This window comes from Molossus molossus, unplaced genomic scaffold (genome assembly GCF_014108415.1).
Source record: "Molossus molossus isolate mMolMol1 unplaced genomic scaffold, mMolMol1.p scaffold_m16_p_7, whole genome shotgun sequence".
NCBI lineage: Eukaryota > Metazoa > Chordata > Mammalia > Chiroptera > Molossidae > Molossus > Molossus molossus.
In genome coordinates, this window is record NW_023425401.1 from 107,968,143 (window position 1) to 107,981,389 (window position 13,247).

General features: G+C 48.0%; 1 non-coding gene across 1 annotated transcript; it reads right to left on the reverse strand.

The window, feature by feature from the left end:
* Positions 1-2,405: 2,405 nt before the first annotated feature.
* Positions 2,406-2,477, reverse strand: TRNAC-GCA. Its single transcript has one exon. It is a non-coding gene; the product is annotated as a tRNA-Cys (tRNA).
* Between the last annotated feature and the right edge of the window lie 10,770 nt (positions 2,478-13,247).

A 13,247-nucleotide genomic window follows, 5' to 3' on the forward strand; every position in this document is an offset into this window, starting at 1 on the left:
CCACCAGATCACTGGTTCCTGCCGCTCCCTCTAGTGTCTCAGCTCTGTGACCCGTCACGTGTGTGCAAATCGTCGTTCACAGACTGGGGGATAGAAGGTAGAGAACTTGATTTTCCTGCAAAACAATTTGATCTCTGATTTCTGTCCCATCCTGCTAAGTGGCGGAATTTTAATGACACGACCCAGGAGCCCCCACAATTACAGCTGAGCTCTGAAGGCCCTTTCAGGCACCGCAGTGGGTGGGCACCTGCTTCTCCACGTCGTCTTGATGACATTGAGTGTGGGACCTTCTGATCACATGGTGGTGCCCGCTGCACCTCCTCCTTGGTTCCTTGGCGCTGCGGCCTCGCCCATAGTGCTGGCACGTCCCATGTGGCTGTCCCATTCCGGGACACTGTTTCCTGTTCTGAATCCCCCAGCACCCAAACGGTTGGAATTGGAAAGCTGGGCAATGTGCCTTCCCCAGGGCCATCCCTTCCCGGTGGTGTTACAGGGAGAAGACCCTCCTGGCTGGATGGGGGGAGGGCTGGGTAGCAGGAAACCTTGGTGACCACTATGTCCCACCACACTGAACTGTAGGAAGACCCCCCGTCTCTCCATTTCCCCTCCCTGACCCTGTTCCTCTCCATCCCTCCAAGACGGCTGGGGCAGGGCCTTCCTGCGACTCGGCCCTGAGCGCTTGCCATGAACTGGCTCCTCTTGCCTTCACATCAGCCCTTGGAAAGGTACAGTGAGTATCCCCAGGTTACAGATGAAGAAGCTCAGAGAAATTCAGTACCCAAGACAATCTAACTCCAGATCTAAAACTGTGACCACACTGCAAGAAGAACTCTTTGGAAAATCCAACTAAATCGGGCAGCACGAGATGAAACATCAGCCAATTCCTTCCTGTCCGATTCCCCTTCCCCAACATTGGGGAGGTAACAGTTCATCACCCATCGCTTTAGGCCATTAGGTTATGATACAATTGATTAGGTCACAGCTCACTCTTGCTGATACTCCTGCGAAGAAGTCACTTTGAGGGCTCCTGCTCCTCAATACAGCTCTCCAGTTCACTTCTGATGGCCAAGCCTATCAGTCACTTCTACGGGGTCACAGCATCCTCCAGTTTCACCCCAAATATAAATAAAAGTGGGAGATTCCTCAGGGAAGCTGGAGGTAAGAGCTTTTCCCCACATCCCCCCCCCCCCCCCCGGCCTAGCAGCAGAGTAGCTGGTGCCCACCAAGGTGTCCATCACTTGTCAAGGAGCCCTGTGTTGCTAGGGATGCTGGTGATGCTGCTAACGCACCAGGAACCTAGGCACTGGCTCTGTGAGCGTGTCTGTGACTCTCCTTGCTTTTCAGCAAAGTTCCTTCTGAAGATGTCAGCCTCTCTCCATGGCGCTAAGACGAATCAGAAAATGTTTCCTCCCTCACACTCCAATTCAGTTGATTGATGTAAGATGCAAAACCAAATCCAAACCAGAACGTGACAACAGCGTTTTTTAATTGGGGAGCTTAGTTTCCCTCTGTTGTCTATAAAAATATGTATCGATGAGAAAGGATGTTCTTTTTTACCTTTACTAGGGAAAATCTCAAATATATACAAAAGTGGTGGTATCCGTCCAATATCTTGATCAGGGTTCTCCAGAGAAACAGAAATATATATATATTATATATATAATATATATAATATATAATATATGTAATATATATAATATATATAAAATCAAATATATATAATCAATTATCTATAGATACAGTTTATATAACTAATTATATATATAAATTGGTATAATTATAACTATACAATTTTAGCCCTGGTTGGTGTTGCTCAGTGGTCAGAGCATTGACCCGCGCACCAAAGGGTCTGGGGTTTGATTCCTGGTCAAGGCACATACCTGGGTTGTAGGTTCAATCCCTGGCCCTGGTTGGGTTGCGTGTGGAAAGCAACCAATTGATGTGTCTCTCTCACATCTCTCCCTCCCTCCCTCCCTCTCTCCCTCCCTTCCCCTCTCTCTAAAAATCAATGGAAAAAAATAGCTTCAGGTGAGAAAACAGAGTAAAAAGAAATCACGCAAGTTCAGTTAACATCCATCACCAGACAGTTACAATTTTTTCCTTGTGATGAGAACTTGGATGATCTACTCTCTTAGCAACTCTTTAATATACAATACAGTATTGTTATCAATAGTCACCATTCTGCCCACGACCTCCCCGGAGTCGTTTATCTTACAACTGCCTTGGTTTCCTCGTTTGTGAAGTGGGGACCACCTACCTCACAGGCTTCTTGTGAGGATGAAATAAGAATGTGAAGACACCTCTCAGGCGTTAGGGCGGGTCCTAATCTCATTCTATGGGGGATGCTGAATCTAGAGACCAGCGAAGGCTGCTGGGAGCCTGGAATCCTGGAAAAAGGGGTACACAGGGGGCACCCGGATTTGAACCAGGGACCTCTTGATCTGCAGTCAAATGCTCTACCCCTGAGCTATGCCCCCAGGTGTGAGCTTCTTCCCACTCACACCTTTATACTCAGAGAGCCACACCCATTCCTATGACCCATCACAGCCTCTGTATCTTGGGCTTCATGTTTCATTGTCACTCCAAACTGGCCTTTCTGCTCAGAAGAGAAAACAGCCTCAAGGACAGGATACCTGCAATCCAGACCTGCGAGGACACCACACCGTGGTGTATATGCAGATTTAATGACAGATGATCACAGCCTCCTGCTAGGCGCCCTTCCATCAGCTGGCGTGGAAGTTCCTCTCTGATACACTTGCATTTGCATTGTTTGCTCCAGGGCATAAAGGCGAGGGCTACAAAATAACAGGGCTATTATGGGTGACTTTTTTTTTTTTTTATCCTCATCGGAGGACATTTTTCCATTTTTTGTACAGACAGAGTGGGAGGGAGAGAGAGGGAAACATCGATGTGAAAGGGACACATCGAGTGGCTGCCACCCGCACGACCAACCAGGGCCGGGGACAAACTGCAACCGAGGTACGTGCCCTTAGCGGGAACCGAACCCGGGTCTCTCCGGATCGCAGGTGGACGCTCTAACCGCTGAGCCAAACCGGACAGGGCTATTATGGGTGACTTTTAAACAAATTGTTAACACTGTCACAGATGTCCCCCATGTCCCCTGCATTGCCCACCTCCACCCAGCCCCCACTTCCCCTCCCCTGGCCTTCACCACACTTGTCTGTGTCAATGGGCTATGCATATATGTTCTTTGGGTAATCTCTTCACCTTCTTTCATCCCCTCCCCTCCACCCCACTCCCCTCTGACAGCTGTCAGTCTGTTCCATGTATCCATGCCTTTGGTTCTATTTTGTTTGTCAGTTTATTTTGTTCATTAGTGTCCACGTAGTGAGATCATCTTTGTACTTGTCTTTCTCTGACTGGCTTATTTCTCTTAACATAATCATTTCCAGGTCCATTCATGCTGATGGACAGGGTAAGAGTTCCCTGTTTTTTACAGTCACGTAGTACTTCATTGTGTAAATGTACCCTAGCTTTTTTATCCACTCATCTACTGATGGGCACCTGAGCTGTTTCCAGATCTTATGCTGCTATGAACCCAGGGGTGCATATATCTTTCTGATTGGTGTTTCAGGATTCTTAGGATATATTTCCAGAAGTAGGATTGCTAGGTTAAAAGGCAGTTCCTTTTAAAATATTTTTAGGAAACTCCATACTGCTTTCCACAGTGGCTGCACTGTTCTGCATATGGGTGACTTTTAAAACTTTCTTCTTTATACTCTTCTATAGTCTCCAAATTTTCTGCATAAAATGTATTGCTTTCAAAATCAGAAAAACCAATAAATACTACAAATGTAAGCATATGCCCTTCTAGTAATGGCAAGCAATACAATTTCCCATTAACATAATTAATAAATAATTGCTTTACAACAAAAAGGGTCCACGGAACACTAATTTGAGAAGCATGTGTGACAATTTACATAGAACCCATTCGAGCTTTTAAAGCAGTAATTGTTTCCATTTTTGCAGATGAGGACACAGCTGCATAGCTTCATCTGCCATCCGGTCCCCCTCAGGTTAGGATGTACGTCAGTCTAGATATTAATAAAGGCTCGGAAAAGCTGAGTGTGTACCACGTTGGAGGCAGTGCAAGGGCTGCTTCCCCCGAGAACTCTCTGAAGCAGGTAAAATTATTGTTTCCCATGAAGCAGCTAAGATTACCCCCATTTTACAGATGAAGGAACACCCTCAGAGGGGTTAAGTAACTTTCGTTCATTCAATAAACAGCAAGCACCCACCGCACCCCAAATTTGATTCTAGGCCCCGAGAGCTCAGCAGTGAACAAGGCAGACAAACAGGTCCCTGCCCTCACGGAGCTTCTCTTCCGAGAGGTGTAGAGGGGTGGACAGGCAAACAATACGTGAACCAGATCACCACCGGCGCTGACAACACTTGAGGAAAATAAAGCAGGGGGTGTGATGGAAGATGGTGGGGTGAGACGGGGTGCTCATAGAAGTGACAATGTCAGCTGAAGTCTGCCTGGTAAGAACCCAGTATGTAGAAATTCATGTACAACATCCCAGGCTGTAGGTAGAATGACTGCCAAGGCCTAAGTCGGGAACTAGCTGGGCCAGATAGTGGAGCTAAACAGCACCAGTGTGGTTGCAGGAAAGGGACAGGGCAGGACAGAATCGAGCAGAGGTCAGGGACGTGGGGCGGGTCCCAATATAGGGCCTTGTGAGCCATGGTCAGTGGTGGGTTCCACTTCATGAGCCACCGAGGGAAGAGTGGAGCCTGAATGCAGATCCACGTCCTCCTATGTACAGGGGCCACTGCTCTGAGACCTTCCCGACGGGCTCTCTGCAGTGCATGTGAGCCAGGACCTAGCATCTCTGGCCTTTCCTGTCGTGAGAGACTCCCCAAGTCAGTCTGTAAGCCTCTTGGGCTGTGAATTTTGGTCTGTTATTGTGCATTCAGTTGGCCTTGTTCCTGTCCCTGTGGGGGCAACATTCTAGCAGAGGAGGCACATGAGGGTGACACACTGTCACTCAGATACTTCTTCAATTACCATGTGATGAGCGCTGAGCCCACAGAACAGGGCAGGGTGACACCGGTCTGTAAGGCTCGGGAGAGCTTCTCTGAGGAAGTGACATTTCCACTGTACCTTGCAGGAGGAAGGGAAGCTAGTTAGAAGTTGAGTGGTTCGGGAGGACCGGGCAGTGTGGATGAGCCAGAACTGTGGAGATAAGGCCAGGGTGCTGGAGACAGGAACACAGCCTCTTGGGGGACACATAGTGTCTTCCCATTCATATCCTCTCAGGAATCTCGAAGTGTGACTGTACTTGGAAATAAGGTCATTGCAGATGCAATTAAGATAAGGTCATACTGGAGTAGGTGGGCCGTTAATGCAATATGACTTGTCCTCATAAGAAGCGTCACAGAGATTGAGACATACGAGGAGAAAGCCAGATGACAATGGAGGCAGACACCAGAGTGATATGTCTCCAAGGGACACCAAAGATTACTGGCCACCACCGGAAGCTGGGTGAGAGGTGTGGAGTAGATTCTCCCTGAGAGCCTCTAGTGAGAACCAGCCCTGATGCCATCTGGATTTGGAACTTCTAGCCAATACATTTCTGTTGTTCAAGATCATCCAGTTTGTGGTACTTGGTGATGGCAGCCCTAGGAAACGAACTAATAAACTAATACACAGCCCAAGATAGGGCTGGAGAGGCAGGAGGGCCTGGTGGGCCCTCAGGAGCTTCTGGACTTTGCACCAGGGGCAATGGGAACTATTACTCTTAGGGCATTAAGCCAAAGAACACCATGACCAAATGTGCATTTTTCAAAGGGTTTCTCTGGCTGCCCAATATTCCCAAAGCACTGAGTCAGGCCCCACAATATGGCCTAGGCCACCGTTCCAACGCCATGGTCATCGCTCACGCAGAACTAGGCAAGTCTCAGGCCCCCCCCCCCCCCCCAAGAGACTGCCTTCCCAATTCTCACCTGGTGGACCCACCAAAGAACAAGTGTAACTTGGTGGGCCTTCTGGAGACGGGTGTGGCAATATACATCCAAAGCCTTAAAAAAAAAAGCTATACCCTTTGACAGAGAAAGTCTACCTCTTGGAAATAACTAGACAAATACCTGAAAATGTTTCAAGGACCAGGAAAGGTCCGGCCCATCACCAGGGCCCTTCTCAAGGCCCACCCACCTGCACAAGGTGTAAATGTATCCGCCACCAGTTTAACTGACCTGAGCTTGGGGACGGACAGTCGTTAAAATGAACTGCTGCCCGCGAAAGGGTAAATCCCAGGGGCCATCCCTCCCTTGGTCCCCGCGCCCCCTTATTGCCTTGGCACCCCAGTCCTCCACTGTGGCTTTGCGCCCTCGGGCGGGGCTGGGCTCGGCCCTCCCTTTGTGTCCGCACCACCTGGTTCCCAGCCCCCCATCTGCACCAAGCACGGGCCCCACCGAGCAGGCGTGGGAGAAACAGGAAAACACGGGAGACAGGCCGATCTCGGGGTGCAGTACGGCTGCGGGACTGCCCCGGAGGAAGGGCCAGCGCGCGGCCCGGCGGAGTTTCGGGGAGGACCCTTTCCCGGGCGCACGACTGCGACCCCGCGCCACCATCGAGAGGTCCGCGTTCCTAGAGCGGCCGCGGGCGGCCAGGTGCGGCGCGGGCCTGGGCCTCCGGCTCCGGCCGCCAGGGGGCAGCACGGCCCGGCGGCCCCACGTGGCGAGGCGCCCGCAGCGAGGCCGGGGCGCGGGCGGCGGGGCCGGGGATTGGCGCCCGGAGGCTTGGGCCGAGGAATTTAAAAAATTCAAGTCATTAAAATCAAATTCACAAAGTACATATCCGTGTATTTAAACTTGAAATCCATTTTTAAAATTAAAAACGTACAGTGGTGTTTATGAGTCCCGGCCTCCATCGTCCCGCAGCGTCGGCCGGCGCCCCTGAGACGCTGCGTGTCCCCATTTCACAGGTGCTCACTCGGGCCCAGGCGGGGGGACGATGAAGCCGGGCAGGAAGAGATGGAGCGAGGGAGGCGGAGGACAGGACAAAGCTGTCCCCGTGGGGACCTGCCTTTGCGGGACTCCAGGGACCACGGGGTTGTGGGCCTGGGATTGGGGGGGGCCGCCCCTGGGGGTCCCGGCGCCCCAGCGGGGTGTGTGTGTGTGCGCGCGCACCGTCTCTGCAGAGAGCTGGAAGGCACAGCCGAACAAGGCGACTCAAACCGAGAGAAAGCTTGTGCCAACAGACCGGTGACAACGTGACAGCTCACAACCAGCCGAGGAGGGCGCCCTGGATGCCAGGGCGGTGCCAACGGCTCCATCTCCCTGCAGTCTAGCTCCCTGCCCGCCGCCTGGACTCCCCAGGGGGCTGGGCACCTTCCCTCAAAGGCCCAGCAGCCCGGAGGACTTCTGTCATCACCCAGGCACCTGCGGCTGTGGTAAGAGGATTTGCTCGTGTCCGGAGGCTCTCCCTAATATTTGGGCTGAAATATAAGTGGAAATGATAGAATACATTTTTTTTTTTTTATCCTATCTTTTAAAGCTTTCGAATAGTTTTGATGAAGAAAGTCAGCTGCATCCCAACGGGGCAGTGACTTGGGGTTTTACCTGTTTCTTCGTGCACTGTTATCTGTGGCTTTTTTTGCCCATTCATTTGACAGTTGTTGCAGGGCCTGACTTGGGAGCAAGCAGGGAAACAGAGCCTGCCCTTGGGAATCTGGGGCACACACACCACCCGGCCCAGGAAAGCAGGGAGGGAGACCCTGAAGGCGGCCCGCAGGCAGGCCGCGTGCCCGCCCAGGGTCCTGCGCTCTAACGTGCTTCCCAATCTTCCCTTGCCTTCACCGTGTGGGCGTTTGCTGTAAAAATAACTTTGGGGATCCTTGTAGCTTCTAACAGGGCTTTTCTGGACATCTGTGCTGCTAGTTCCCCTGCTTTCCAGGGATTCTTGGTGAGTGTCAGCTTGTTAGATTCACAGATGAGGTTATAGGAATTCCGCATTGTCTGCTGAGACCATCTGCCCAGTAATCCAGAGGTTATACAGTAGAAATGCAGGTATACCATAAAAGGAAGAAATAAACTTAAGAAACCCCGTGTCCTATCGAAGAAGTAAGTAAGCAGGGCATATGTTACTGGATAAATTGAACATACGGAGTTTGAATTGAGACTGGGAAAAGTTAAAGCAAGGGAGAAGGGTGAGCAGGACTTTCTCGGGGAAGAGGCGGTTTGAAGCAACTTCCTCCTTGGAGACCCCTCAGAGCCGCCCCAGGCCCCAGAGAGGGCCAAGTAGGTGGGTTTAGCTACCACCACTCCAATCCCAGCCCCTCTGCCTCCAATTATTTTACATATGTAACTTCTGAAAATGGTTTTAAACAAGGGATTCTGAGGCTAAAAACAAAAGCTTGAAAACACTGACACATGATGCACAGAAAATTTGGCAGATCATTTTAACTTGATGAAGATTTTGTGTCCTGAATCTGAAAGAGATTCTAAAATATATTAGAGATTTAGTTTCTACAGGGAGAGAGAGGATGAACTCTAAGTAATCTACTTATTCTCACAGGTTTGGAGATGGTTAAAGGTCCTCATACTTGGTGGGAAATAAAATGATTTCTTCTGTTACATTTACGGACAAGACTTGACATCTTCTCTTGAAGAAATAAAGGGCTTATTCCATTCTAATATAAGTTTTTATTGTTTGGAACTCAGAAATTCCTTTACAGTGAGAAGAAGAAGAAGAAGAAAAAAGCCAACAATGGCATTTTCATTTGGGGGAAAAGGGTTTTAAATTAATTCTGAAATTCTGTTATGCTATTATTGCGTGAATTAACCTTGTTGGTAAAATGAGCACCCAAGCAAGTTTGTATACAGTTTATGCTGTTCCAAAACTCTGAAGAACTGGCAGGGATTTGGGCATGAGAAAATGTGTCTATTTCCTCTCAATACATCTATGGTTTAAATAAAATATACTGGAGATTGGTGTGATTGGGTCTGGATATTGACTTGCTTTTTTAGTGGTACTATGAAACATTTGCGATTTAATTTTTTCTAGCCTTATTTCAAAATGTATCACGAGCCTTTGGCTTGGTAAAGCATCGATACTTCAAGATAAACAAAAGAAACCACTAGGTTAGAATGGGAAAGGAATAATAGTAATTTTAGTGGGACATTTGTTTTTAAACTGCTCAGGTGGTAACTATGCCAACCAACTTTCTGCCTTTACTTTTGGACAAAATTAATGTGTGACCTTCAGTGATGACCATAAATGTAATGAAGATAATGCAGACATTAAAAATGTATGTTAGATTTTGATTTTCATAAATAATTTACCTGCAGAAAATTTGATCATGGAATCTTGTGATTCTTGGATCAGACCTTCAGTAGAAGAATGGTTAATGTCACATTTCACAACCTGTTTAATGTTCTTAATTGAATTTAGCTTAAATCCAATAAATTTCGATCCTTGGAGGGTATAACTTTAGGATTTGTGTATCCTGAAAATAAAGAACTGATTGAAAGTGGTCCTTTAAAAGGTTGTATACTTATTAGACTATACTGATTCTAAAAGAAAACAGCTTGTTATCCTGATATTCATTATTTAAATAACATTACTAGTGAGGGTAATTTTCACTGGTACATTTTATCATTAAAATTTAACTTTCTATTACCAATAGATAGTCATGATGCTTCTATCTTGTAGTCTGAGTTAGTTTGAGAACTTGGCTTTTCTTTTATAATGAGAAGCAGTGAGTTTCACTCATGCAGTAGTGGGGGGAGGAATGGCGAGAACCCCAAAAGCTGGTATAAGCCTCAAAGATTCGAATCAGGGTGTAAGTGGTATTTTATTAGGGTACAGGTGCGTTTTCCTTTGAATCTCCTTCACTCAATTCCTTCTGTGACTGTTAAACAAATGGCTTCTCAGGTCCCAACATCAGAGACAAACACAGAAAGGGAGCCCTTGCCTTAACAGATAACCTATTCCCAAAGTCCCTTGGGAAGAGAGGGGCTCAGTTTAGAACAGGGGCTAGCTCGGCGCCCAGCCACACCCATTCTATCCTGGTCAGGTGAGCTGGGTCCCACCCCAGTGATGCTGGGCTGGCCAGCCAGTGAGCTCTCTGCTTTCAGCTGGGTCTGGAACTTACACACAGTGACCGTAGGACAGGCAGAGCTGCAAATCAGAGTAAATAATTCTGTTTTGCCTTTTTATTAAGGATCCATGTTGAAGAAATCGGGAGGCAGTATATAACAGCAGTTAACAGCACATACTTAGGTTCAAATTCGGCCATGTGGCCTTGGGCTAATTGCATCATCTCTCTGAACTTCATCTGCAAAAGGGGATACAAATATGATTTCACAGATTGTTACAAGATAAAACGGTATGACAGCGTTTAGTCAGCACAGTGCCTGGAACATGGTAAGACCCAATGAATCATAGTGATGATGATGATTATCCCGAATAAACTCAAGGCTAGGGTCTGACTGCTTACCAGAAGTTTCCACGCAAGGCCACTCACTACCAGTACTACTTGGTTTAATTTTTTTCTTCTTTCTCCTTCCTTCCTTCCTTCCTTCCTTCCTTCCTTCCTTCCTTCCTTCCTTCCTTCCCACCCACCTTCTTCCCTCCTTCCCTCCTTTCCTTTTTTTAGCCTGGAGTTACCCATTGTAGAAGATAAAAATAAAAGGGTTAGATTCTATTATGTTTTAACAAAAAATACACATTTCAAGGAACCCAACCAGAAGCGGCAAATGCAACATCGATTTTTCAGTTTAAATCTAGAAGTTCCCACTGTGCCTGGGAAGCAACAAGAGGCTTTGGCGCCAAAACACTTTCCAGAAAGCCGGAGAGGCCTTGGCCTGACTCACCGTTGCCCTGGCAACAGTAGGGCCCAGAGGCCTCCAGCCCTGATCCCTTAATCTGAGGAGCCACTGCCACACTGCCTCCGGAAAGGTCCCCACAGACACCTGGCTAGTTAGAGCTGCCCTCACAGGAGGGGCAGAGAAAAGACAGAGGTCCGGCGGCTCTTTCTGCAAAGACAGCGCCTGCAGGTCTCCGTGATGGCCTTGGCTTTCCAGAGCCCCCAAAGGCCAAATCTAGAGAACTAGGCCACAGAATGAACCTTCACCAGGTTCTAAGTGTGGTCACAGCAGTGGGTGGCTTCCTGATCCTTCTGTGTTTCTCCATGGCGCTCAGCACAATGCTTTGCTCGGGTATGTTACTAAACATGTGGGCTGGATGACACTGAGCATCCCTGAGGTGCCAGGCCCTTGCCCTGCTCTGACGCTGACCCCGCGAGGGAGCCAGCACGCACAGGCAACCTGCTCCCGCCGGCTCGGCTCCTCCAGTTGGAAAATGATAGGCGGGACACCAAGGCCTTTTTTGCTTCTAAGTGTTTTTTTTTCTTTTCATTTTCTTACTACCTTCACTATTTTGACAAACATGGCACAGAGCATGTTCTGCTTGATATATTGTTTTCTTAAATTTTGTCTTAAATTTTAAAATCTGAGAATAAAATGGAATAATTTGAAAGAGACGCTGGTTTCCCTTTTTTCAATAACCATTCAGGTCCCAGGGAAAGAACTTGGTGGCCAAGCACATGGGCTTTGGAATAAAAAAGACAAGTGCAAATCCTGGCTCTACCACTTGGTTGCAGTGTGACTTTGGGCCTATTTAACCTCTCTGAGCCTCAAGCTTTTCACCTATAAAACAAGTAACAACGCACACGGCAGTTTTGAGATGATGGATGCAAAGCCTTCCAAAGTAAGATGTGCTCAATAAATGGCAATTATCCTAAATTAAGGGCACCCTCAGGAAACACTGTGAAAGATACCCAGTAAGGAGGTACTACCCACTGCAAACTCTGGCTTATATAAGGCTGCGATGTGAGTCGAAACACCCCAACTATGACATCACGGCCAAATTGCCTGTGTGGTTTGATTTGAACTTCCTCACATGAAAATAATTTTCCACTTCTGCCTGCTGGGGAAATTTCCTTTTCAGAGATTCGTTCTTTTAAAATACACTGCCAGCCCACAACCTACACGAATTTCTGTTTTTGCTAAGTTAAGCTGTCATTAGCAGCTCACGATGAAATTTTAGCTTCTAGCCAACTTTTATCGAAAACTTAGTAGGTGCCAATGCCTTGGCTATGTATTCATTCTTTATGTTATTTAAGCCTCAGAACAATGGGAACTTTGTTATCCCCACCGAACAGAGGAGGACGCTGGTATTCTGTTAATTAATTTGTGCAAGGTCACACTAAGTTGACATCCACATCTGCTTGCTCCAGAGGCTGTCCACACTTGAGTGGCCATCCTCTGCAGATCTTGGCCTCGGACCGTTATGGAACTTATGGCAGGTGGTAAGTGAGAATCATGATGGTATCAAGGTGTCAGGAGGAGGGGAGGGATCAAAGGAGTCCAGGGTGTCAGGCCTTCGAAGGAAGAGGCTAGAAGAGGGGGTGAGAGCTCAGGAAGGGGAGAGAGGGACCCAGAGACCCCCCCCCCCCAACAGCCAAGCCTCACATAATTAGTATTGGTCTTTGACTATACTGACTACTTTAGACACCAGAGGCCTAGATAATAAACACGTAAGCACCCTTCTTGGTAGCTGCATAACAGATGAAGTTACTCTCTGATTTCTACCATGGGTTCCACCCTGAAACGCCACAGTCTTTTGCTCAAGTCAGAACATCTCCAGCACTCTTCGGTTCTCCAATTCCAGGATAGTCAAGATTTGGAGACGTTATGGCTCTCCACCAAATTTTTCCAACATATCTCTGTTAACATCTCTTGGAGGCTTCAAATGCCCTGGTGTTCGAAAGGGCCATTTCCTCTGCCACCCTTCCACTTCCAGCCTGCAGTGCCACCATCGTGACCTGTCCCTTGAACACAGCTGGTTTGCCCACGTTTGAATACGGCAGGGTTCCTTCTCCAGCAGGTTCAGTCTCTTGCCATCTGTTTGCATCCATGTTCTCTCCTGCTCAGCAATCTTCCATGATTTCTCACACAAGATCAAATTCAAACTCCAGTCTGGAAGCCTTCGAATCAAGACTCCCTCTGCACCCCCAGTCTACTCCAAGCCAACCTTGTTGACTGCTTTGTCTCCATAAGCCCTCTCCCCAATCAATCACTGCTCCCTCATCAATTGGAGCCCACTTCCCACACTTCCACCCTTAAGAATAACCCCACTAAAAGGCCTTCCTCATTTTCCTCAGCTATGGAATCATCCCAGCCCACAGATCCATCTCCATGAAAAGCAGTCCTGGTTTCTC